This window comes from Rhinolophus sinicus, linkage group LG14 (genome assembly GCF_036562045.2).
Source record: "Rhinolophus sinicus isolate RSC01 linkage group LG14, ASM3656204v1, whole genome shotgun sequence".
Taxonomy (NCBI): domain Eukaryota; kingdom Metazoa; phylum Chordata; class Mammalia; order Chiroptera; family Rhinolophidae; genus Rhinolophus; species Rhinolophus sinicus.
The window spans coordinates 17,659,794-17,686,575 of record NC_133763.1 but is presented as its reverse complement, the minus strand read 5'-3'; the positions used below and the strand labels follow the sequence as shown (position 1 = coordinate 17,686,575).

At 42.8% G+C, this 26,782-nt stretch overlaps 1 protein-coding gene across 5 annotated transcripts in view; it reads left to right on the top strand.

Annotated features, from left to right (window-relative positions):
- CHD7 (chromodomain helicase DNA binding protein 7) overlaps positions 1-26,782 on the top strand; it is a 211,760-nt gene that overhangs the window by 28,855 nt on the left and 156,123 nt on the right. Inside the window, exon 2 of one of the 5 annotated variants that reach the window (XM_074318932.1) lies at positions 20,471-20,617. The exons of the other annotated variants lie outside the window; for them this stretch is intronic. The gene's annotated coding sequence lies outside the window, so the exon portion shown is untranslated. The remainder of the gene's footprint in view (positions 1-20,470; positions 20,618-26,782) is intronic. 5 annotated transcript variants of the gene reach the window in all.

The window sequence follows — 26,782 nt, the reverse complement described above, 5'->3', positions numbered from 1 at the left end:
AGGGACACAGTGGGGCCATGAGAAGACATGGCAGGCTCACACAAAAAATAGCCAGAGCTACTGCTGTACCATAGGTGGTGTGCAGCGGATGCCAACAGGAATGAGAGTGACGTGGGAGTCACCCAGCTATGAAGGGCATTACCTCTGAGGAAGTGACTTTAGCACTGCCATCCAAATCATGGTAGAAGAAGGGGTATTGGCAGCCAACCTGGAGGAAGGCAGTGTGTTGGAGTCTACAGAGAGCAGCTAGATGAGACTCAGAAGGCAAGCAGAGGCCAGCTTGGGCAGGGCTTACAGGATGCGGAATTGGGGATTTTAAAAAAGCAGCAGAGCCACTGATGGGTGTAAGCAGTGCTTAACATGAGCAGACTTGTATTTTGAAGATTGAATTGGTGGGTGTGGCAGAGAAGGGTGAATAGGTTGGGAACCGCATCCTGCGTCCTGCTGTGCTTAATGGGATGGGGAAATAATGGTTTGGACCAGACTGATGGCCATGGAGATGGAGCAGAATGACAGATTGGAGAAATCCTTAGGAGTTTCAGTGAATAGGACTTGAGGACAGATTTGTTCTCAGGGAGAAGGTATCAGGAAATGTAGGTTTCTAGTGTATTCCCTGCTTGGCTGGCAATGTTCTTCACTGATGCAGGGAGCCCCTGATGACCAGGTTTGAGGAGGAGGTTCATGAGTTCTTGCAGCCTATGACTGACGTAGTCAATAGTGGACCATGATACCATTGTTTCAGCCTTCTTTCGGTGGCTAGTGGCATTCCAGAACTTTCCAAAATAATTTGCTAGGTTCCCCTAAAAGATGTTGGTGAATGGCGAGCCCACCAAGGATTGCTGGTGGGGTTAGGGTCAGTGAAACCGGAGCAGGGAGGGAAATTTTGTTCCTTGCCTACTATGTAGCACTTTGCTTGTTCCTTGCCTACTATGTAGCACTTTGCTTGTTCCTTGCCTACTATGTAGCACTTTGCTTGTTCCTTGCCTACTATGTAGCATTTTGTATGCATTTGCTCATCCTAGACTGGGGCTGGAATCCTAGGGGAAGCCGACTTAGCCACATTTTGTTCTTTTGTATCTCCGCATTCTGGAAGCCGCTTTCTGTTGCTAGTTATGTATTAGGACCACGTCCTTGGGCTCCCAACAGATGAGCTGCTCGGTCCCACTGTGCTCTCAGTGGAAGGAGTTGTGTTTTAGGAGCTGGTTGCAGTCATACATGGGTGTGGGGGAAATTAATACATTACTTAAATGATTGTGGAGAAAAATACCATGCTTGGTCAGAATACTTACCTGATTTTTAGTGGTGTGTGTGTGTGTGTGTGTGTGTGTGTGTACTTCTCTATATAAGTTATCTTAAAAGTCACTTTGTTCATTTATTATAAAGGGATTATATAACGTAGTTGGTAGTAAATGAGAGGCATTGATAAATCCAGAAAAGCTTCTAAGCTGCTGCCTTTAATGTTCTTTTAGATAAATTATGAAAACGCTGAACATTTATCTTGAAACAATTTTTTTGAGGGAAGTGTTTATATTTTTGTTTTGCCAGTTTATATAGGTAATAATTTCATCCATTTATTTTGGTTTTAGGTCAGACTTTGACGTTGATGTGCATAAAGACTTCCTTCCGGGAGCTCGTTGTCGTTGGTTAGGGGTCTGTTTCGTACGCACTATTACTGACGTTGTTTCTCCTAGGCCTTTCTCGAGGCCGCCATGACTCGGTCAAATCCATCCTCCTTGCTGTCTCCTTCAGGGTAGGCAAGAGTGTGTGGCTTTACAGGTTAATTTAGGGACTTACATTGGTTGTAGGGACATGCTTCACTGGCGGGTTTTACTTTCGCCTCTAGTGGTTTTGAGGGATTATTTGAATAAATTTAAAATTCAGAGGTAGCAATGTTCCCATGTGGTGGAATAGTAGAAAAGCTTGGTGTGCTGACTTAGCTCCAGATAGAGTTGTGTCAACTATTCTGTAGCAATTTACAACTGATACTGTTTCTTCAACTTTCTAGTTTTTAATTTTTCAAAAAATTTTAAAAAGTATTTGTTTTTTTGTTTGGTTTCATCAACAATGTATTATAGTTTAATAAGAAATCATTGTCTTCTGAAAGGTGTAAATACTAAATGGAAAGCTACATGCAGGTTCCTGTGATGTGGGTTTTAGTGGAAGAATAAAGAGGATGTTTATTTGGGGCTGATTCCCCCACCCCCACCCTTCAGCAGTGGCCCATGAAGCAGCAAATTTGAGTTTTCCACCATGTATCTCATCAACATGGGGGTCAGGCAAAGAGCTACTGTTACTGTGGCTGAATGGGGGACCACAGGACCTGGGGTGCCACACCGAGTCTTTGTGTTGGGAAAGGCAGGGCATTAGACACGTGTGTTAGGTTTGACATGCCACTTCCTCTCCTTGGCCGCCTTCACTTAAAAGTCAGATGTTTCTACCTCCTATTTGCATTACATCTGAGAAAGGGTACGTCGTGCCTCGGTAATTCATTCTCCCCTAGTTCTGTGGTAAGTTGGGGGACTATAACCGATTAAAGAGTCTGTTCTTTTTTTATTCTTCTGAAACTGAAAACATTTTAGAATCTGTTTTGTTGATACACAATTAGCAAATGTACATATTATTTTAACACAGCTAAAAACTATCATCTTTCACATACATGTAGCAGGAAAATAGTGAGAAGTCCCTCGCAGAGTTACATGCATGCCTTTAGTTTCCAAGGCAGTGCTTGCCATTACAGTAAATGAATAATAAAGTGAATTTTAGCATAGGTGTGCAATAAAAAATATGCCTAGGTTGGTGATGTACTTTAAAGTGTATGGGTCTAGAAATTATTTATGGATGGGACTAACAGTATATTGAAATTGTTAAGCCTAGATCATCAAGGTGAACGTAAAAAAAAAAAATCTCTATTGCAGTATTTTATGTTCTTGTATACTTGACCTTGTTTGTGCTTGAAATTTTGCTTTGGCCAATTGTAGGTATATTGATCTTGTCAGTAAAATGCAGCCTCATCTTGAGAATTTAAAAGTCTTGATTAAATTAAACAGTGTTTATTTTCTCTATTAGGTGTGTATTGGGGCACACCTAATACACACTGTTGCGTGCAGAAATAACACATTAAAAGTAACAGTAATAACCATAACCACTAACAGTTACTGAGCATTTCCTGTGACAGCTTTATGCCAAGTGTTTTAATGGATTGTTTCAGTTACTCATCAGAACAACTGAAGGACTAGGTGGAATTATTATCCCCATTTTACAGATGAGGAGACTTGGGCTGAGAGGTTAAATTGCCCAGGGTCGCACAACTCTAGCAAGCAGTGGAGGAGGAAATTGAATTCAAACTGACCATTCTCCAGAATCTGTGTAACCATCATGCCACCTTGCAGCCTAGACCAGCTTTCATCAGAGGCTTGCATCACCGCTGTCTTAACAGGCAAAGGTCCAGTAAAAATACCAGCAACACCCTGTGATCCTGTGTCATACCCTATTGCTGTGTCCTGTCACCCACGGTAGAGCTGTCCACACTTCCTGTGGTGCCCACTGTATTTATGGGGCCTGTTGGCTTGGGATGTCTCCGTACCTCAGATGACCAGGTTCCATGCGTGTCACCCTTAATTCTCTTTCTGTCCCGTGGAGATGAAGAGAACAATGGTTCTTGAGGAGGTTTTATTCTGTGGCTGAGAACTTGAATTGTGACTTCAGATCGAGTGAATCATAAAAATGGAAATAATGTTATCAACTACTCACAATGATGGTAGGAGATTAGGTGAGGAGCTCCATCTAAAGCACTTAGTATCGCATCTGGCATATTTAGTGAGTCGTTTCTATTATTATCACCTCACTCTTAATCATTGAACTTATGAAACCATGTATCTTGATTTTATTTTTAATTTGAAAAGTCCCCATAATCCTAGATTATGACTAGAAAGAGCGAGGGGCCTGCAGTGGTGATTGGCTCTGTGATTTTCACTTTTCCTCAGGAGTAGACATCAAAATGATTATCTATATGTGTCTTTGTCCAGGTGTATAATTAGACGTTATTTACCCGATCCTCTTGTTGGTTTCACAGAGGTGATTCAGATATCCCTGCTACTAAAAACGACACAGTTGCAGGAGCAGTTTTTCTTTCTAGCTGTAAAGACGCTTACCTGCTAACTGAGTTGTGACTGTCTTGCCGGTGAACCAGTCATCCCTTCTCCCCAAACCTGCAGTTCTCCAAAATTGGTGGGTGGTGTTTGCCGGGTGATCAGTGGTGGGCATATTGCATCCGGTCTGGAATATTGGAACTTTTCAGTGCCCACCAGAGAGGTACAGGGTGTCCTCAACACCTGTAATTCTAGGTCCTCAAATTTCTGAACATTTGATTCAGCCCTTTCTTGCCAAACTTTGTTTATTGCAAAGAAGAGAGAAGATGGGATCTAAAATGAGAGTAGCTTTGGGGTTGGGGTCTAGGATATGAGCAGCAACTAGAAAGTGAGAAGACCCCTTCCTCTGGAAAGGTACGACTTTCCAAACTTGGAATTCCACTGCCATTCAGATTGCGATGAAAATTAAAGAGATGGAGTGTAGACGACTTTCATTTTATTTTAGTCGATTTTAATTTCACTTAAAAGTGACTCTTAAGGGAAAAATAAAATGGGAGCAAAGTGTAAACAGTTGATAAATGTGGATATATGGGCGTTCCTGTACTATTCTTCCATCTTTACTGCAAGTTTGAAAAACGATCAAAATCAAAAGTTTCTTAGATAACGGTGACTCTAGGACTTGATCTCAATATTTAACACTTATGGAGCATGGACTTTGCGTGAATTTGCATTTTGCTGAAACGATTTACATAACTGTTTTCACTGAATAATCGAAGTAGGATTAATCATAACTCTGAGGCTGGAACAATAATTGCCATTTTGTAGGTGAGGAGATGAAGTTTTAGATATTGTTTAATAAATTTGCCTAACAGCACAGCTATGAATGGTGGAGTTGGGACTGAATTAATGGTGGAGTTGGGACTCAAATTCAAATGGGCTCATTTAATAGCTTGTAGCATTAACCTCTCTGCGGAAATTGATTTGGATGGTCCCTGCAAAATGACCTAGGTCGTAGAAGGGTTAGGAGAGTCTGTATCAAGATATTTATTACACACCTGTGCTTTCGAGGGAGGCTGACTCCTGGAGAGAAGTTGAGAGGCTCAAGGGTGTCTATTAGTGGATTATGGTCGGAGAGGCTTCTTTTCCTTAGACCTCAGATCTTATCAATTGCAAACAGTTTCAACCTAGACACATGCTCATTGCAAGACTTCCTAGTGTTCCAGCCTTGTTTTCATTTATCAGTCTAAGATGTAGCCAGCTTCAAAGTATTCAGCTTGCTGCAGAATTGGCTTTCCTCAAAATTTCCTTACAGTGCTTATCCAAGATGTATTAATTTACTTAGCGTCTTTTTCTCACTACACAGGACTTGGATTGCCCAGGAAAGAACCCAGGATGCTACTTGGGTTCCCAGTCATAGCCTTGTTCTTCATAGATACACTAACTTGGGTGAAGAAGCCCTTGCAGACTGTTCTGCTAACACACAAGACAGCAGGCCGCCTTCCACAGCCGTGCACTGCGTGGCTTAAACAGGTGTAAAGTTCACACGTGTAAGTCACACTTACAGGTTATGGCGTGGATGTGTGTTCCATTTCCAGGAAATTTTTTAAAAAAGATAAAATCCCAAATTCAAATACTATTTTGCCTCATAGAAATATCCTATGGTGATGTATTTCTAGATTTTGTACAGGTTTATAGTTTTTTTATCTCCCTTCATGGTGAACAAGCTGTCAACTAGCTTGAGTTTAGTGAGCTTCTAGTTAAAACTTAAGTTTTGCCATTTTTGGTGCACTTAAAATTTTAATTTTTGTTTTGATTGTGTTATGTTTCAGAGTTAAGTTTATCACCAGGTTTAGTATTTTAGGTTTTCCATTTTTCCTGCCATTAAAAAAACAAAAGTGAAAATCTGGTCTGGTGTTTGAAACAAACTTCAAGTTTATAAGGAATGCTGGGGCTGGTATGGCTGCCGAGAGCATTCCATTTAGCTGCCAGGTCCAGCAGGATAAGGAAAACTCCGTCGCATGTGCTGTCAGATACTTTCACAGGGACACAACACAGTACAATAACGCAGATAATCTCTCCCCCAGTTGAGCCCACGGGTGGTGACACTGCTGTGACTGAATTGCTGGCTGCAGGCAGCGCCACCGGCTTGTACCTGGAAACTGTGTGTCGTCGTGTTTCCCTGTCCTGGTGTGGTAAACGAAGGGCAGCGTCCTGTCTGAGGACCCGCGCACGCCCAGGCTTTGGCTTGCAGAATGGTTGACCTTAAGGCTTGACTGTCATTCTGTGCAGCTCAGGCTGTTCAGAACTTAGGGAAATGCCCAGTCGTTGGCGTTACCCTTCATAGGTCACTGCCATGATAATAATGACAACAACAGTAATAGTAACCACGGTATCTTCACTTGGCAAACCTGAAAATGACTCTTTACCACCTTTACTTCCTCTAAAAAAGACTGCTTCGGCCAGCTGTTGAATCTAGTATGTGATCTGATTTGTTTCACTACAACACTAGACTTTTGATTCAAAGCTTGGTAGCATTCATACACCTACGAAATGTCCTTGTGTATCTCTTACTTTTCCAATATTCTGTTTTGTGATAGGATCCCCAGCGTCGCCTTTCCTCACTGTTTTGAGAGAGTTGCATAGAAAATGCTGTCCATCATTCCTGGGACAGAAAAGCTAAAGGGACAGTTGCTACATGTCACTGCTGGGGGCAGAGGGAACAGGTGAGCCTGGCCTTCTGCCTGTATGCTCCCGCAGCTTTTCAGCAATGATCTTATCTCTCCTCCCTTCCCCCTTCCCAGGATTCAGAAGATACAAAGTTATTTTGCAGCTATGATACACCCAATGGTCTTTAAGGAAGAGTAGAATGGTGAGCTGGATTGAGGTAGCTTATTCATGTGTTTTCTCCAAGGGATCTGGAAAATGGGTCTGTTTTGAGGCTCTCATGTAATTATGTAAAAAGTTCATCTGGTAAAATGAGAATGACTCATAAAATAGGTATTTATTGGATCTTAGAACCAACACAGTCACCTAGGGCACTTGTGAAAAATGAGATTCTGCAACCCCAGCCAGTGTTGAATTGAAATCTCTGAGGGCCAACCCTCTGGAATCTGAATTGTTATTTGGGTGCTTCTGAGGTACTCTGAAGTTTACAAAGCCACACCTTTATACCAATATGTTAACTACGCAGTGAATATACTGTGGAAATACAAAACAATTTAGGAAAATGGTAACTCATATATTCTTAGAATATTTTTTTGAATTTTGCAAGTAATGTTATTGTCTTACACATAAATGAGTGAAATGTAGCTGCTATTTCGCTTATCAATGAATATAAAAGGTGAAGACGGACAAATGGTCAAGACTGAAAGCGTGGTACACTTTACAGGTCATGTTAAAGGCATGGGGAATAGCATGTTTTGTATTTTGTTAAATTTTGTTTTCATTTCTGCCACAGAATAATTAAAAACGTGTTTTGTGTGTAGTTCTAGTTTACGTGGTGTGAAAAGTGAATAGATTAATATGCAGCAGTAACTATTTTGGGGCTACCCGTTTCAGCCAGTATTATTTCCAGTGACATGCGATACATTTAAAGTGAGTCATCTCAAAGGTAATTTGGTGAGTGGGTTACTGCCATTTTCTGAGGCCTTGGGAGCATAATTGTAAGCGACACGATGCTCAGGTGGAAGGTTAAAAGAAGCACATACGTGGAATTCTTTTCTCGCTCTCCCTCCCCTCCTTTCTGGTCTGTTCCTCACTGACCACCCCATGCTCTGGAAGTCAGCGCCCTGCACCTGGCGTGGAGTGTGGGTCCTGGGCCTTCCCTCTGATGCGCTCAGCCCCTCACTCTCCTTTTTCCTCCTCCCTGAGTAAATACAGTCTATACTCAAGGTTTTGATTTTGGCCGCGTCTGGGGTCTTGTTCAGGCCACAGCTTCAGCTCCTATTTCCCTGCTATTAATTAACTCCTGCATCTGTATTTTTATTTCCAGTATGTCCCCCAAACTCCTGTCCTTAATGTTTCCAGCCTGTCTAAAACCTGGTTTTCCTAATTTCTCCTCCTTCCTACGCCTGAAACTCCAAGCCCAGCTCTTTCTCCCCCCCCCTCGCTTTTTCCACCGCTCCCCTCTCCTACCTGTGCCCCTCCCCCCAAGGCAATCTGTAGCCAGTCGGTGGTCGGCCTCTCACAGCAGCTCAAGGCAGTTCTTGCCAGCTGCCGGTTGCTCATGATGGCTGCTGCCTGCTCATGGCAGCCCACGGCAGCCCACGCTGGCCACCAGCCGCTCACGGCAGCCCAGCTCCAGGGAGAGCTGTTGTTCACAATCTTAGCTGTAGAGGGTACCGCTCACTGGCCCATGTGGGAATCAAACCGGCGACCTCGGTGTTAGGAGCTCGGTGCTCCCACCACCTGAGCCACCAGGCCGGCCCCCAGCTCTTTCTCTTGAGCCTCAGCTGCCATCCCAAGCCTGCCCACATGTCTCTGCTCCGGGCACCTGAGATCCTGCTGCTGTTGCAGGCTCCTTGTCCTCAGGGGGCCCAGTGCCTTTGTGTCCTGGCATCCTCGCTCCTTCTGCTACATTGCACCCTCCCTGACACCCGCTTTGCTGTTAGGGTATGGTCCCAGCCTATTCTTATGTGCACTGGAGGAAAGCAGGGCAGTGACCAGTGTCTGGGCGAACCCCCCACCCTCCTTCCCTGCAGCTGGTGCCTCGCCACCCTGACTGCCAGTTTAGAAGGACCCAAGCTCCTGCCCCTCAGCCCTCTGGGGCACAGCTGCCTGCAGAGGGGGAGCTGCCTCCGCAGTCCTCCTGGGGGGCAGGGTGTGTGGGGCGGCCTCCGAGTGCAGCTGGGCCTTATGCTTTCAGAGTGTAGGCTCTGTCGCAGGTTGTAATGTGAGGCTGCCCTATGCCTGAGGCCTGGTCCCTCCCTGCCCGCCTGAGCGACATGTACCAACCCTTGCGTGGCTGTCTCCCAGCTGGTTCAGGACGTGGGTGGAAGAAGAGTAGGTGAGAGTTTGTCTGTCTGGCTTGTCTTCACAAAGCCCATCACTTTGTTCCTGGCATCTGATTGCAGCCTTTTCCCACGGCAGCGTTGTTCTGAGTAGGTACTGAAGGTGCACTGTGGGTGAATCCGCTGCCCGTGTAGGTTAGCAACAGCAGTGCTCGTGTTATAATGCTGTGGTGGAGAGAAAGCATGAAGTGGCAAGTGCAATCCTTTTGGGCAGGAATCCCTCGCTGAAGTGAGCATGGTCTACGGAACTGTCCCGGAGTGGCTCTTAGCGCCGAGGAACCATTTGGTGACACTGGCGTCGGGGCAGATAGATGTCTGCCTTAGAAGCCTGCTGTGGGACAGCCTGCTTTCAGGAACCTATGCAAGTTCATGTCACAATGAGCTTTCCATACAGGCCCCTTCCTAAGTCAGCTCTGCGAAGGGCTTTGATGGATGCGGAGACATGGCCAGTAATGACCAGGGAAACATTCAGTAATGTCTTTGGATTTGCATCAGAGTATATGGCAATTTTTGTGTGAGGCTGACAATAAAACCTTTTTTGGTTTTTGGAAACATGGATGTACCTGGTGAAAGTTATTTTATTAATCCCTTTCAGAGATGGATAAGAAGTATAAGTGGGCAGATCTTTAGAATATTCTTGCTAACTTTTGGTACGACTTCAATGTTGGTGAAGGGTGCTTATGTGAAACCAGCTCTGCTGGGTTCTGTGAGATGTCATCCCTGCCTGGGAAGTCAGGGCAGCACACGTGACAGTGTGGAACAGGGTGGCAGTGTCATTAAGTGCTGTCAGTGTTGTAGCAGCAGGGAGTGGCCCGTCCAGGGCTGGGCAGGGGAGAAAAATTAGGAAGTATGACTTGCACTCTGTCGATAGGTTGGAGGAACTGAGACATGACATGAACGAAATCGTGGAGGTACTCTGTCAAGGGTCCTGGCAGGGAGCAGCCGGCCAGCCCAGAGCCACCTGCAGGGGTCAGGGCAGGGACTTCAGTCCCAGCGTCCTCTCGGAGAGCAGGAGCTGGGGGCAGGGACACGGCCACTGCCACACACCCGCCCCTCCTCCTGTCAGCCTCCTGGGACAGCCCAGCAGGCGCTCTGGCTCAGGGAGGAGCAGCGCTGGCCGTTGGCCGCAGGAGGGGCAGGGCTGGGTACGTAGGGTGAGGCTGGGCTGTGGCGAAATTGGACGTTCACAGTGAGAGCCCGACTTACATTAAGTGCTGGAAATGGAGTTGAAAGGTTAGTTTGGCAACATGTGATGGATTGCAGTGCAAGAGGGACTAGAGGCAAAATGTCAGAGGCTGTTGAAATAGCCCAGCCAGGAGGCAGTGGGACGCCCACTACAGCAGGGACAGTGGGACGGAGAGGAAGAGCCAGGGACAAGGGGATGAGCCGCTGGCTGGTCCTCGGGCCCCAGCATGGAGCTGAGAATGGCTTTGGAAAGAACTTAGGTTGATATTTTGAACTTAGATTAGATTCAAAAATAGAACACGTTTGAGGAGGCTAAGATGTATAAGAAGATTTTAAAATATCGCTTGAGAAAGGTTCCAAAAATCAAGCTGCTTCACGGTGAAGTTGTGCAACTTGCAACTCATGAAATGGCAAAATATTAAATCCCCTCCTTTTTAAAAACAAAAGCCAGGGTCTTATAAAAATGATTTTGGAACTATTTTCACATACAGCTTGACTTTATTTTTATAAATGTGCTTACAGCATGGGCACAGTCAGAGTAATATGACCGAGTTCTGTAGAATAATACTCCTCCTTCAGAATCAAAACAACACAATGCAATTTGATGAGGAGTCTGTGAGGAGAGTATACAAAACACACTTACAGTTATTACGAATCAAAGTTGATCAGTTTCGTTCAGTTTTCTGGTGAATGTGTGTGTTCCAACGTTAGGAAGAACTGTCTCATGTTTTATACTTCAACTGCTCTGTGTGGGTAACGGCTCGATTAAAAAGACGATCATCATATTCTGGGAGAGAATACAGTAGAGAAATAGTTGCAGCCCAATAGAAAAGCAGTAAAGGTTATAAGTAAGTAATGTATGGAAAGAAAATTTAATGGCCAGTGAACATGAAAATTTCCAAATTAATGCAAATTCAAATGAGATATTTTTTCCTCCTTATCAGATTAATGAACATTTAAAAAATACTCCTGATGCTGCCAGAATATAGTGAGACCTGCATGCTGCTCACTGCTGTCTAAAATTCAGTAAGGGTAAACATTTTGGAAAGAAATTAGGGAATATATGTATTAAGACCTTTATAAATGGCAATTCTAGTTGTATCAGTCATCTGCCCTAAGGAAAACCCTGAAATCTACTCAACTATTATGAGTAAGAAGTCACAACATTTTTTCCTTGCAACGAAAAATTGAGAATGGTTGAATTTGTGCTATATTCATATGTTAGAATATCATGCAGGCATCACAAATCATGTGTTTGGAAAACATAAAGCTTAGAAGAGTAGAGTACAAAACAATATATTAACTATGGTCTCAATTTTACACAAATTAAATCATAAACATAGAAAAAGACTAGGGAAAGTACATCAGTTTTAAAAATGAGTAGTTTCAGGGATTGGCAGTTTCACTTAGTTAAAAGCTCTGATTGCAGAGTTACACAGATCTGGTTTGAATCCCTGGACAAGCCCTTAACTGGCCATGTGACTTTGGACAAGTGACTTATTAGTTCTATGACCACAGGCAAGTTTTTAAACTTCTCTAAGACTTGGTTCCTTCAGCTGTAAAGGGGGAATGGTAACAGTACTTACCTCCTCGGCTTCCTTGGATTAATGTAGCAGTGCAGCCAAAACACTCCACACAGTGTTACTTGCACTGTTAGCACTCAACAAATATTACTCATTTGGATTGTAGGTGGTTTTTATTTTAATCTTTATATTTTTTACATTTTCTACATTTTAAACTGGAAGGTACTTTTACAATCAGCAAAAACAACAGCAACTACTTTAAGAAGCCATTAGGTACTTTATGTGGAAGGAAAGACTGATACTTTTTGCTATTTTGTGGTATAGATGGAGTTTTTTTTTTAAAAGTAATTCTAACTACTTATACTTCTGAAACAAATGCTCCCAACTTTTGCCTCTTAGGGTTTTCTTTTTTTCTAGATCACTTAGCAGTATTTGGCCTATTTTTTTCCTATCCCAAAGAAATTTTGTTCTGCAGTAAGTTGAATTTAAAAGACCCCCGCCCCCTTAAATTTTCTGAAGTCAAAAGAAAACAAGAATCATGTTTTTAAAATTTTCTGTAGATGAGATCTGAATTTGGTTAATCTTAACTGCACATTTAGCGCTCCAATTTCAGACATATTTAGTGCTAGCTTCTGTACATCTCACCTAATTGTTTAAATATGTGAGCATGATTCTGATATTTGGGAGGTGGAGGAGAAACCCCTTGAGGTTTTTGAGCTTGAGTTAAAAGGCTCATTGTGTCTTGGAGTCAGGTGATGTAAGCTGCTGGGAAGACTTCAGCATCTGGGGCTCTTTCTCCTTGGAGTTGTGTCCTCATGGAAGAAACGCATTTGGGCTGCGTACACCTGGAGAAACTTTTAGGCAATATTTTTTTCACAGGAGGGTAACAGCTTTGCACTTGTAATAAAATAGCTTCAAAGCTTTTGTCTCCTTGAAGTTATGTTACCTTTCATTTACCTCAAACCTTCTTTATTACGTCTTCTATGGCAAACAGAGGAGAAGAAAAGGAAAAACAGAGACAAGTTGTTAACATTATCCCCTAGATTAATTATGACTAAGTGGCTTGATAGTAACATAAAACTTGAAAACCATAGAATCCAGAATGTACGTAAGTACATTTTATTATTGTATTTTGTCAAATCTAAGATGGTACCAATTGTAAGATAGATCCTAATTTTGATATGTTGAAATGGGGGAAAAAGTGTATCTTAGAATCAATGAAATATAGGAATGAGTAAAAAATTAAAAAAAGAAATACCCTTCAGTTTGCAGTGACTTGTGTTTTTCAATTTTGTTTACTGAACAAAAAGGAAAATCACCTGAATGCATCTGAAATTGGAATTTAGGCCTGTGATCTCTCGCAAAAGGATTTCACAGCCGTACGTGGCTTCAGTTGCACCAGGTGCCACTTCTTACGCACCTTGCTCCATATGTGTGAGCACAGCATAAGTGGACTCATGAATCAGGTTTTGCAGCGTGACTCTACTTGGCCGCTGGACCTAATGTAAGCAGACAGTGGGTGACTTTGGAGTGTCACTGTGCCAGATTGCTGTCAACACACTGGGTACCATATAGCAGTGTCACCAAGACTGTTGCACAAGAGTGGTGCCAAAATCTATTAAAACTCACAGTAAAACAAGAAATGGACTGCTAACCACTAAAAGCATGATTTAAACTATCAAATGTTTGAGTATAGATTCTGAGCTTAGTACTAGGCCAGGGCCCTCATTGTACACATGCAACAGTAGGAAAATGAGTGGTTCTTGTTTATAAGAAGTTTACAATCTAATTGCTAAGTGATACAAAGCAAGGAAGGGTCCCCTTTAATTTTTTGGATCTAGGATAATTTGAGGGGAATTTGCATCAGATAGTGTGAGGCCAGTATGGAAAGAAGACAGGGTAAGTAGACCTCTCCAGGCCCAGATGTGGACTTCCTCTCATGATGTCAGAGATTCCTCCTCCGCCAGCCATTAGAAAAGTCGCTGATGAAATGATAGCAATTTGAACATTCCTTAAATGTGTCATTAGAGATCGGGAAGATAGATACCTGGCATGAAGGTTAAAGCTGGGAGCTCTGGCGGTCAGACGGCCTGCTTTAAAGCTTAGTTCAAACACTTAACTACGTTTGGATCTTGGTCAAGTTAATGAACCTCTGTGCCTCAGTTTCTCACTTATAAAATGGGGTTAGTAATAGTACCTTCTTCAGTGCCTGGCACATACCAGTCATTTATTAAAATGAGCAGTTATTAATATTGTCACGGCTTGCTTTTTTTCTTAGTAAAGAGAATATGAAAGTGAGAGGTGTGAAGATGTGAGAGCCTTGGTGTATTAGTATGACTGTGGAGGTTTCAAATCAAGATGGTAGATAATGCCTCTTTTGGCATCATGTGAGCATTTAGTTATTAACATCTTTAAAAGGAAAGATTGAAAGTGTGATTGTGGCCACTACCTGTAGGACATATCGTTAGCAATATCTTGGTCAGGGTTTTCTGGATTTCACCGTGTCATGTGGTTAAATAGTGGTTTTAACACGGCAGTGTGGATTTAGGTTCTGACCAAGTGTAGTGTACAAGGCAGTCTCTGTTTTATCACATAAATTCTTATATCTTAGGTGATTGATATAACCAAATATTTTAATGTCACCAAAAAGTCATATGACCATCAAGAAAAACTTAGATGATTTCAAAATGGCCAAATATTGATGTTTTAACTGTTTGTTTCTAGTCACCTAAAGTGAGCAGGGCTATGTGATAGTTCTTTTTTTTTATTACAGTTACCCCCTCCCTCCTCTTTTTTTTTAAAGCCTAGTCTGGCCTGTTCCGCTGTAGCCAGCCCCATGTCTCCGCCATTGCTATGAAATATGTCCCAACTCCTCTCTTCCTTCCTGAACTTTCTCTCTACTGCTGCATGGGGTGGGGGAGGGCATAGGAAACTAGAATAAGAAATAGGGCAAGACTTCAAGGAGCTTATAGTTGCATTAACTTTCATCTCCTCTTCAGCGCCTTGCTCCGCTGACTTCCGGGAGCTTCCATCACTCTGCTCTCAGCCACACCATGGGTTAGGTGAGGTGGGGATTTTTTTTCTTTGTTGTTGTTTTATAGCTAGAGATTGTTTCTATGGAAATATTTTAGATTCCAAACAGCCAAATTTCAAAAGGTTATTAGGAGTAAACTGAATACTAAATTGATACTTGGCGATTCCCTGTCTTAGGCTCTTTCTAGCCATACTGACAGCTTTTCACCTTCACAAATTGTGTCTAAGACATTTTTAGAAGCTTACTATCGTACAGTAACAGCCAATGTCCTTTCTGTAGTAGGCATATGCTATCTGACAGATCACGGACCTTTTCATTTGATGCTGTGCTGAGACTGGGTATTAACACAATGAAAACCCACGTCCTATATATCAATCTCAACCTGAACTGGATAAAGGCGACACGAATCCCAAAGGAATCAGGACCATAGAATTAGGAGATTACTATGTTTGGCTTACCACGATGAGATACTGTCACATCAGGTGGCTGAATAATTGTAGAAACTTAAAAATATTGTTAGCCTTCTATGCTACGTAGCTAGGTGCACGTTTAAACCGATCAAATGGTCTGTAAGTATGAAAGTTGTTAAGTGCTAGATCTGCTGTTGCCAACTGTTGGAGGCAGTAAAACAGAACAGTTAAGAATGTGGGTTCTGGAGTTAGAACCTGGTTCTCATTTAGACTCCTCACCGTACCATGTGACCCTGGGAAAGCTGCTTACATCCTCCAGGCTCAGGTCCTGAAGAGACCAGTGGCTGGTGCACAGTCTAAGCGGATGACAGGGACGATATGGGGGGGACAATGGGGTTGAACTTTCGGCGGGGCTGTCGTTGCCTCAGGAGGCAATGCTTTCCAGAAACGGAGGGCTGGTCTCACATATTCAAACAGTGTGTTCATTTGAATTTTGAGCTGAGTGAGGTTTGTGAATAATGTATATTTGGGCTGGAAAATAATCTGCTGGAAAGTGAGCATACGTAACACACAGAGACATAAACGTGAGGCAATTCAGAATATCTTATGTGATAGGAACAGAGAGATAGAGCAGTTCGACCAAGACAGGAGACTAGATAAAATAAAACAGTCACAGTCAATACATCTTTACAAGCAGCAGCAATGGTTCAGTTACCATATATGTGAGACAGCGCGTGTAAAATGTCCATGAGGGAATACAGTCCTGAGTACTTAGTAAAGTACTCAGTAAATATACCGTGTTTCCCCGAAAATAAGACCTAGCCGGACAATCAGCGCTAATGCATCTTTTGGAGCAAAAACTAATTTAAGACCCGGTCTTATTTTACTGTTTTATACGACCCGGTCTTGTATTAATTTTTGCTCCAGAAGATGCATTAGACCTGATTGTCCGGCTAGGTCTTATTTTCGGGGAAACGCGGTAGTCGTGATGGAAAAGACCAGAGAAAAGACCGCAGCCCAGCCAGCTAGTCGTACAGTCACTCATTGGTCTGTAGAAAGCCTCATATTCTCAGTATCTTTATTTGAGGACTGTCCCTTTTATTTCCCCTTATCCGCTTGAGGTGAAGTAGGTTATTTTTCCTCCTTTTGTTTTTTGACGTAGTTATCCGTGGATATTTGTTGGAGAATGGATGGCATTTACTAGTTGTGCTGGAGAGGGTGTTTCTTACCCAGAGATCATATGGTGGCCGCTGCACATGACAGTCATTGCAGCACGGGCTGTTTTACAGTATCATAGTTCTTTCCTTTCCTGTAGCTATCTGGTGGGAGTATATATTTTTTTTTAATTGGGGAATTTTGGGGGGCAGTGTGTTTGTCCAGGGCCTAACAGCTCCGAGTCGTTGTCCTTCAGTCTCGCTGTAGAGGGTGCAGCTCAGCTCCAAGTCCAGTCGCCGTTTTCAATCTTTAGTTGCAGGGGCGCAGCCCACCATCCCATGTGGGAATTGAACCGGCAGCCTTGTTCAGAGCTCGCGCTGTAACCCTGAGCCATCCGGCCGCCTGGGAGTATTTCTTAATACGATTCGATTCTCTCTTGGAACTACTTTTTATCAGGTTATTGCAATTTTTAAAGAGTGAATTTTATTTGGAAAGGTGGGTTTGGGTGCGGTGGGTTTGCTCTATTGAAAGGTGTTTTGTTCACAGCAGCAGCCTTTGTGAATTTAGGAGATTTTTTTTCACCTTTCTGGGGATTTTAAAAGCGTCTCCCCACTCCTTTTGTGGTGAGGCACCCATCACCCCTGTGAGTTGTCGGATTTCTCTGTAGAGCAACTTTACTTTGCTGTTACGTGGTTTTCTGCCTCCTATGCAAATCTGAGCCCCTGTGTGGGCTCTGCAGGGCGTCGCTGGGGAGTGAAGGCCTGTGCTTTCTCGCCTGCAGGGCTGGTTTTTGGAGGCAGGACAAAGCAAAGCAAAGATTTAGCTTCTCCACTCAGTATTGTGATTTGGAGAGTTAATTGCTTGGATTTCATTTTTGTCCTTTACAAAATATGGGCAGATAATATTTCAGGGTGGTGTGAGGAGTGTGTGTGTGTGTGTGGGGGGGGGCACCTAGCACTGTGTTAGTGAGCATGTAGTACACTGGCTACTTCCCTCCCTGCTTTGATGCTTATTTTCCAAATGTGGTGGGTGTATAATATGGAAAATAAAGGATTTGTTTATTTCACATATACTTTTTTTAACAGGAAATGTCCCTCCTGATTTCCACATAGGTAAGGATGGTGGTCATGCCCACACGCACCTCGCCTCTTGTAGCTCTCATATTGGTTCCCTCTTCACTTTAACTGTCCACTCCAACTTCATGGAACAACTGGAGCCTATTTAGTCCCCTAAGTGAAGCTTTTTATATCAAGACCTCCAATGACAAGCTTGTGAGAAGGTGGAGACTGTGGTTTTAGTTGTAAACTTAAGAACAAAATGTTTTATAGCAGTCTTTCCCTTATCAAAGCTTTTTTACTTGCTGGCAAGTGGACTGTGAAAGAGTCAAGGAATTAGCTCCCATTCTTAGGCGCCTATAGCTGGAGTATCAGCGAATCTGTCAGTTAGCTGTTCCCAGGGCCCGGGAGTGTGGGGGCGGACACTAAGGGAGCTGTGAAGGGTGCATGAGGCCGGCACTGTGGCCATCGCCCCTGCGAGCCTGCGAACGGGAGCTCTTATTTCTTCTCCAAAATGCCTTTGGCCAGGTGAATGGTGATAGTGCTGAAATGAAAGGCCTAGGGGAGAACCTGTTAGAATTTCATCACCTTCTCTTCCTCTCTCATTGGTCAAGGTTAGGTTATGGGAAGGAAACAAAACAAGAACAGAAGGCTATTTATGCTTTCATTTCCCCCATTAAAGTACTTACGTCTTAGAAGCCATTTTTGGGTAAGTTCTCGAAATCCTGTTTGGTTAAAACCCTGTCAGTGACATTATAGTCTCTGCTCCATTCTCCACCCTCCTCCCCAAGGAAAAAGACACATTCATGATGCTTCAGTAATGGGAGCCACTGCATTGGCTCTCGTGCTTTTAGCTCCATAAAAAATGTCTGTTCCACTCCTGTCCTTGCGTGTAAACTGAATACGTATTACTCTGCCCCCCAGAAGGGCCGCCCCCCACGGCCCTGCACGCAGGTGTCATCCTCTCTGCTCCCTTTCCCTGCCTTTGGCCCGTTTCTGAGCCTGGTCTGTGGTTCTGCCTCACTTTGAAACAGCTCAGCTCCCACCTCTTCCTGCATCTGACATCTTTTTGCCAAATTAATCTTGACTTAAGCATGTCTCAGCTCCTGGGACCACAGTGTAAAAGTTTCACCCACTCTGTGAAGACCCCCCAGTCCCATCCGCCCGCTGCCCCGTGCTCCCTCTCCTCCCCGTGTGGCCCAGCTCCGCTCACCACTCATGCCATGCTCTGAACTGTGCCCAGGAAGGGCCCTTTCTCCTGCTGCCCCCCACCTTTAACATATTAAATCCACTCATAGAAGAATCTCTACCTTGTTTGAGTTTCGTCCGTGCTCATGTGCTCATATATTTTATCTCATCCTCCCTAAGGTGTTGGCTCTAGAATTACTTGTTTCATGTTTATGTACTGATCCAAAAGAGTAATTAGGACTATCTGTGGACTGGGGCACCCTGCTGAGTGTCGGGGATACACAGAGGTGAGCCAAACTACCAGGTGCCAAGGCTAGTGGGATAGATGGTTATTAATCAAATGATCAAACAAACATATAAAAGTGCAACTAATTGTTTAAAAGAAAAGGAGCAGTGTGAGGTGCTATGGTGTGGGTAGCAGGCGTTTGACTTAGGTGTGGAAAGACTGGCTTACCTACGGAAGGTAGGCATGAGCTGGGGTCCTCCTGTCTGGATGCTTAGTGGCTGCATGGGGGAGAGCTCAGTGTGTACCCCAAGAACAATGGGAGCAGTTAGTCTGGTTGTGCCATGTGCGTAGATTGGAGGGTGATGGTGGGGGAGGCTACTGTGTAGTCCCGTGCGAGTTCCTAGTGGTTCGATCCAGTGTGGTGGTCATGGATACAGTCGGAAGGGGGTGGCTCTGCGGAAGATTGAGTAGGTGAGATCAGTATGGTCTGATGAGAGATTGGAGCTTGGGAGGCATTGGAGGAAGGTGTCCTTGGTGACTCCTGGGTTTCTGGGTTGTCTGAATGGCTAGCTGGGTGACCAGATGTTTGTGGGGCCAGCCCTAGCCCATAGGGTGCCTGTGTAAACTAATAAGAGGTGCCCTTTCTCTAGGGCATGTGGGTTGGTTGCATTTTTACACCCACTTGCTTTCCCCAGTCCCTTGTGTAGTGAAAGGACTGTACAATTATATACTTACCCGTAGCAGCCCCTGCCAATCACCACAATTTAGGGTCACCAGCTTTTTTTCTCCCCTCTCCTACAAACCAGGTGAGCTCTGTCTGCTTTTTTCATTTTTAATCAAATGGCAGAGACTTAAGTATGGAAAGGATCCAATTGAGAGATGGATTATATAGGACTGCTTGGGAGAGCAAAGAATAATTGATGGAGTGTGAGTCTTGATGGAGAGAGGAGCCTTAACTCACAGGAGCAGGGCTGCTCTGCTACGGAGGCAGCGAGAATGGCGGGCGCAGACGTACGTGAGGGCAAAGTAGGAAGTGGGGCTACTTGTTTATGCCTTGCTCCTCGAACCGGGGACATATGCCTTCACTGAGGACAAAGTATGTGTATATGAACATGCCTGTTTGTGTTGTTCGTAGTGCTAGGTTGATAGTTACTTAATTGTTGGGTTTCACTGAAAAGTTGGATTCACTGAAGATGTGGATTTGTTACTTGGGGTTAGATATTACATTTAATAGAGAACTATTTTTATCAAATGTTCCAAAATATTCAATGCTGTAAACGTGACATACTGCATTATTCCTAACTACTTGCTGAATGTTACCAATTTAACTTATAATAAGGTGTCCACAAATAAACCTCATAGAGTGAAAATGGCAGGATTCTTGCTAATAGTTTTATGGCTGGACGTCAGACAAGTGCAGCCACACACTCTTTGTGATGTAGATACAGTTAGTGCAAAGATATTGGTGACACACGTAGAAGAGCAGGCAGGGAGAAAAGCTACATGTAACAGTGTTTCTTGATTTGAAGTCCTGTGCATTGATCAACATCATATAATAAAGCGAATCACATTTGTACCATGTTTTATTGCTTACCAGGCACTTTAATACACCATGTGGCATTTTATAGAAGAAGAAATTTAGGATTTACTCAGAGCCACATGCATGGATGAGACGTACTCGATTCCAGGCCGCATGACTCCAAAACAGAATCAAATGCCTTTCCACCATGAGGATCCTGAAACGGTGAATTTCATTTTTTTTTTTTTTTAAGTGGACCCTGTGTATGCAGTTTCAGATATTTCACAGGGTATTTAATACAAACGCACAGACCTTTGTATACTGTGGTGATTATGCTGATTTGTTCTGATTGCTGTTGGGTGGTGTAGCAAGTTCTCTGATTAATATTTTATTCTCTAATTATGCCTGTGAAAAATTATTTAAAATGGTGAAAGCTTGAATTTAGTTTCGGTAGTTGATCCATTATGAATGGCTTAAGTGGGTAACATCCAGGAAGTAGTTAGGAATAATTTAGCATGGCACATTTTTATAGTAACTGATATTTTTAACTTGGTGAAAGAGTGAATTTCATGATACCAGGGAATTTTTTGGTGCTTGACTAGAATTTCACCTATAATTCAATGGGAATAATTTAAACAGTGTGCTGGAACAGCATCTGAGCTGTGTAGGTGGTGGAAGAGCAAAGGGTGGTGGGAGACCCCTTGTTCTGTAATTGCATGTTACGGAACTTCTTAATAGAAGCTCTTGCTCTAATTATTGAACAATCATAATGAAAAGTAAGAATTAGAGTTGTAACACATAAAAAGATAAATGAGAGAATAGCACATTTATCTTCAAATTATAAGGACCAAAGTATAGTAATTTGCGGTGATTTGGTGATTTAAGAAGTTTTAAACCTATCAGTTAAAATATTTTGCCATTTAAAAAAGTCAATGTGCCAAAAGTTATTTTTCATATATGAAGAAAAGAAAGTTCTTTTGACATTATTTACTCATCTACTAAGATCTTTTAAAATATTCCAAAAAAAAAAATGTGTACAAGTAGACACTTTGGTCAACGTTGCTTAAGCAGTAGTTTGCCATAATCAGAAGTGTGTGGACGCTGATGGTAACCACTTTGAGCACCTCTTGTAATTGCAGGAGTCAAACGTGACTTGTATTCTCTTTTGTTATTGGTGTGTGAGTATATTGAGTATTACAATTTTAGTACAGTTTTCCTTTCTTAATGTGTATACATTTTTTTGGCACCCTCTGTATATATTATATTAATGTTAGGATTCTGCATAGGAGCCCTGAATCTGTTATAAAATCTGATAAATGTTATTGAGAAACGCCTTTTGATGCTGTGTAGTATAGACTTAGAATTGGTTTATTCCTGCATCCACAGAGGCTGAAATATTGCAACTATTGAGAAAACTAGATTTATTGATAAGTGATTTCAATTAAAATGTTGTGAGTCTGTGCATCCAGGAGTCTTTCTTGCCTGGCAGCTCTTTCTATGGAGAGGAATTTGACTTCTGTCCCCCACCCTCAGCGACTCTTCTCTAGTCCTGATAAACCGGAAGATTGTAATGTGCTGTCTACCTTTATGTCATGCACTTGTTCCCCATGAAATGGTGTGACTTTGATGTGTCTCTTAATGTAGCAGATGTCCCATTTACTGCTTAGTGGATTGGATTCCTGAAAAAAATTTACAAGTTACCCTTCTGTAAGAGTTTACTTTGAGGGATTTTCATAGTAATTGTGAAGAATTTATTATCCGCATTGGGTCGCTGTTGGTAGATAACTCAGCCAGCACTTGCTGACGACCTGCTGTAGCCGGGCCAGGCACTCGCACATTCCTATTTGAATCCAACTCGAAAGGTACAATGTATCAAAGCATTACGGCTGTACACGTTTATAACATTTGGCCAGTTAAAGTGTTGGGGAGAGTTCCTGGAGGAATTAGCTTTTGTACAGGATTTAAGGAATGGCTGATAACTGGAGAGAGTAACAATTGAATGGGGAGGAGGAAAAATGAGTGAGGACAGCAACACAGCTTTGTATTTAGGAAACAGGGAGAATTTGGTCTGGATGGGATAGAGAAGATGTGTGAAGATGAGCTTCAGGAGGGCTTTCGGAATGAGTCTGGGTTTCTTTCATAGTCAGAGGGAGCCCGTGAAGGTTTTCACACGAGGACGGAGGAAATCAGACCTGTGCTGTGTGTAGTCAGTGTTCAAAATCGCATGTGGCTTTCCCCGCGCCATTCTCCCTCCCAGGCATCCAGGAGTACTGTCCCCGCTTCAGTGCCCTTCTCTCCCCTCGCAGCCCTCCCAACCCCTGGCGCCCAGGTTCGTACATTTATAGATTTATGTCTGTGTCCCGGGCATGGCCTCTTAGACTCTGTGCACATTGCAGTGTCCGCTGGGCTATTGGAAAACTTCTTATGTGAGTTCTCTGCTTGTGCCTGTCCCCTCATTTCACACCCATTTTTGTGTTTACCCCTTGAAAACCAAACTGACCCCCTCCGCTGGCACTTGGGTCTTCCATTGTTAATGCGAGCCTTACTTTCTAACCACAGTATGCACTCTTCTTGAAGTGTATCCCGTAATCAGACTTAACTGGATTCCTCACGGTTCCTAAACACACAGCAGTTTCCCTCTTCGGTGCCTCTGCTCTTGCTCGCCCTATTTGAGGGTATTTCATCCACTCAGACCCACCGTTGCCTTCCGGATGCTGCTTGGCTTCAGTCCGTTTCAAATGCTACCTCTCCTGTGCAGCCGTTTCTAATTTCTTTTCAACTGAATGCAACTTCCTTATTCGAGTGTCTTTTCTTTCTAGTTCTATGGGGCACATGCCTCCTTGTAGACTGTTCCATCAGTAACCACACAGCGAGGTGCCCTCCTGTCTCTTGCCTGGCCCTGTGGCATCTTTCCTGGCCCTTTTCCTGCCTGCAGTATGCTTCTTCTGCATTTCTGTCCATTCTTGTTTTCTTCTTTTATATTATGAGCTCTTTGAAGGCAGACTAGGGCTATTGTAATATTTTTATTAGTATTTTTCTGATTATGCCTGTTAAGGGTTAAGGTCTGATTTTGAAAATAAGTAGTTATACTGTACAATCCTTAATAAGTACCAAGGTGCTTTTGTCTACCTTGTTATGTTTTGATTAACCTTAGAAAATGATGGATTCTCCGAAAGGAGGGAATCCTGTGTATGTTTGACTAAATAGCATAAGGATAGAGGAAAGTGGGGATGGTAAATATTGTGTAAATATCACTGAAACTTATTAATTTTATTGTTGTATCCCCATACAACCAGCATACAGTCTGTAGAGTAGGTTTACAGGTTTTGGTTTAATTGGAAATTAAATTAAAACTCTTAGGTAAAAGTTGTTATATTGTAACTATATTATTATAGTGCTAAATCATATTGTGTCATTGTTCCTCTCTTTTTAACTCTTCTGACTAGACAGAGGTAACCAAGAATTTCTTGACATCCTATGTGGCTGCTGTGCATATAGTCAAGTAATGAGTCAATTGCACTCAAAATTACACTGTTTGGCTCTTTCTGCCTTGTGGAAAAGTGATGTCTTCCTCCTTAGTGGCAATGGTAAATGAGCATCCTAACATGCAGTTGATTTTGTTAAGTTTAAAATCAAGTTCTAATCATGATTCAAAAACTCAGTGTCTGGTTTTGTTGAGGACATAATTTCATTTTTATCTGCTCTCCACTTGTCTTGCCATTGTTTTAGGAATCCTAGAACGCCATAGCTGAATCTGTAATCTTGAGGTATTTTAAATGTGAACATTTGTGTCATGGATAGTTAGCCTGAAACTTTTAGGATTTAAAAATGGTGCGTTTTTCTAACAATAGAATGAAGTATATACAGCAGTTCCCCCCTTATCCACTGTTTCACAGTTCACAGTTTCAGTTACCTGCAGCCAGTCGCGGTCTGAAATATTAAATGGAAAATTCCAGAAATAAACGATAAGTTTTAAATCGTGAACCATGATGAGTAGCTTGATAAAATCTCGCGCGCTCCCACTCAGGACGTGAATCATCCCTCCGTCCAGTGTCTCCGTGCTGCACGTGTTCCCTGTGGGGAGTCACTTAGCAGTGGGCTGTGAAAAGACTGTTACTGTTCAGCTTTATGGTAAAGTGTAAAAATTGAATACTGTTTATTTTGCATTAAGGACTTTTACTAATAGACTTAGATGTAGTCTCACATCATAATTTTAAAGGAAAAAAATAGTACCTCCTGGGGAAAGAATCTCTGAGGTTTGCTGAATTCCATTTCCACGTGGAGGAGATGAGAAGGTTATAATGGGGTCCAAAGCAGATTCGAGGCAAAGTGTGGCAGCCTCATCAGATACAGCTTTGCGGCCTAGTGACTTATAATGAGGGTGGCATGTAATTAGAAATTGTCCCTGTCTTTTCTGAGTACTGATGAAAACCATGGCTCAGAGGTTAATTCAAATAATAATTAATATTGGTCTCTGTCAGTACAGGGTGGTAATGAAATCTTTCGTTATTTGATGACTTTGACTTTAAATGTTGAGCAAGGAGTGGAAATGGTGCAATTCCTCTCAGTAATTGTGGCAAAGCACCAACATCTGAACACAACGTGGTACAAGTACGCTACTCAGAGGTGTGGAGCACACAATTTCTTTGTAGCCTGTAATTGCTTACAATAGAAGCTGTAACGTGACATAGAGATATTAGGGTTATTTTATTTCCTAAAGTGATAATTATTTAGAGTGAGATATTAGCAAGGCACTAATAATCGATCCGCCGTTTTGGACTGAGGAAGCTTCCTCTGGTTCTTCACATCTCCCACTGTGTGTAGTGTGTGTAGTAAACAGCATTAAGTGACCCACTAAGTCTTAACAGATCACATACGCACGTTAATCCAAAGACAAAAACATCACATGGCTGGTTGTCTAGAACCCCCGATGTCCTTTTCAGCCTTCGTAAGTCAGCGGTTCTGTAAGTCGGGACACCACGTTTGCTGAGCAGTTTTCATACATGGAGTTGGGGGTTACAAATGAATTAAGAAGATAAATACTTGATACAAGAATGTTATTTGGAAATGCATAAATATCTGTTAACACAAATCAACTGTTGTTTTACTAAGCCATCAGTGCCAAGGAGAATTGTTTGACTAAAATAATTTTGGTGATAGAAAGATATTTAGGCAGGGTGGTTTTAAAAAAATTACTGACGCTTCATTGAGTAACTTGCTCTAAAACCACAGTTTTCTTCCTTGAAACATTTCTTGAACAATCTCTATAGCTTAATCTCTGAGGGTTCTATTTGGTATCATTGTAAGCAGCAGCTGTTATAGGGAAAAGTAACAGAACAAAAGAAGAAGTCTTCATATGAAGTTGGAGGACTCTGAGATGCTTCCAGATGCCCACATAGTAGAACCTTTCGAGCACATTGAATTAGAGCAGTAGACTCAGCCATCAAGGACCTTTCACCAAGTTCATTAACTCACAGCCAGTCTTACTTCATTTGCACACTCACCATTTTCCACCACGTTCAGTATTATTTAGAAGCAGATCTCGGCATATTATTTTATTTTAAAACATTTCAATATGTATCATAAAAGGAAAGAATTTTTTTTTCCAAATTGCTGTGGAAGCTTGTGTGAATATTTTAAGAAAGTTTTTTTTTGTTTCATTTTTTAATTTAAAGGCTGTGCTATTCATAAGGAGCAATTTGTACACGTTTTCTTTAGAATGTAGTGGGTGCTAGGCAGCTGTGGGACAGTTAGGATTAGTAGGTTTAATTTGATTCCAAGAGCAATCACAATTCTGAAATGACAGGATCAAAACATTGTTTTACTTACAAAGGCAATGTTCTATAGGGTGTTGGTGTGAAGGCCATTTGGGGGTCCGAGGCTTTAGGGGAGGTGGTCAGAGTTGATGAGAAGTTCATCTAGAGCTGTTGTGGTGTGGGGCAAACCAACAGCGACTGTGGAAGAAACCAAAGAAAAAGCCTCGCGCTGTAATCACGGTGACCTCCCCGCCCCAAAAGCCTGACTTGTCGCTTCGTTGTATAACATCTTAAGTCAGCTTCACCCCGCCTTCTTCCAGCCGGGGGTTTTCACATGGCTTCCGAGGCTCTCTGGCGCCTCGGCACTCCGGGACCCTCTGCTTAGCTGCATTGCCCTCCGTTCTCACACTCGAGTGTTCTGCTGGCTCTCTGCCTCCCTCTGCTTAGAGCCCTGTCCACCCGCCCTCCCCACCTGGCTGGCTCCTGCCCCTCCTTTGCCTCTGGTCTCTCATTGCTCAGGGAGATCTCCTCTGGCTGTAGCCCTCGCAGGCCCCAGCAGCCTATTCTGCTTTTGTGGCCCTCATCCCACTTGTAATGACATGTGCCATGACTAGCTGGGATCTCAGCGTAGAAT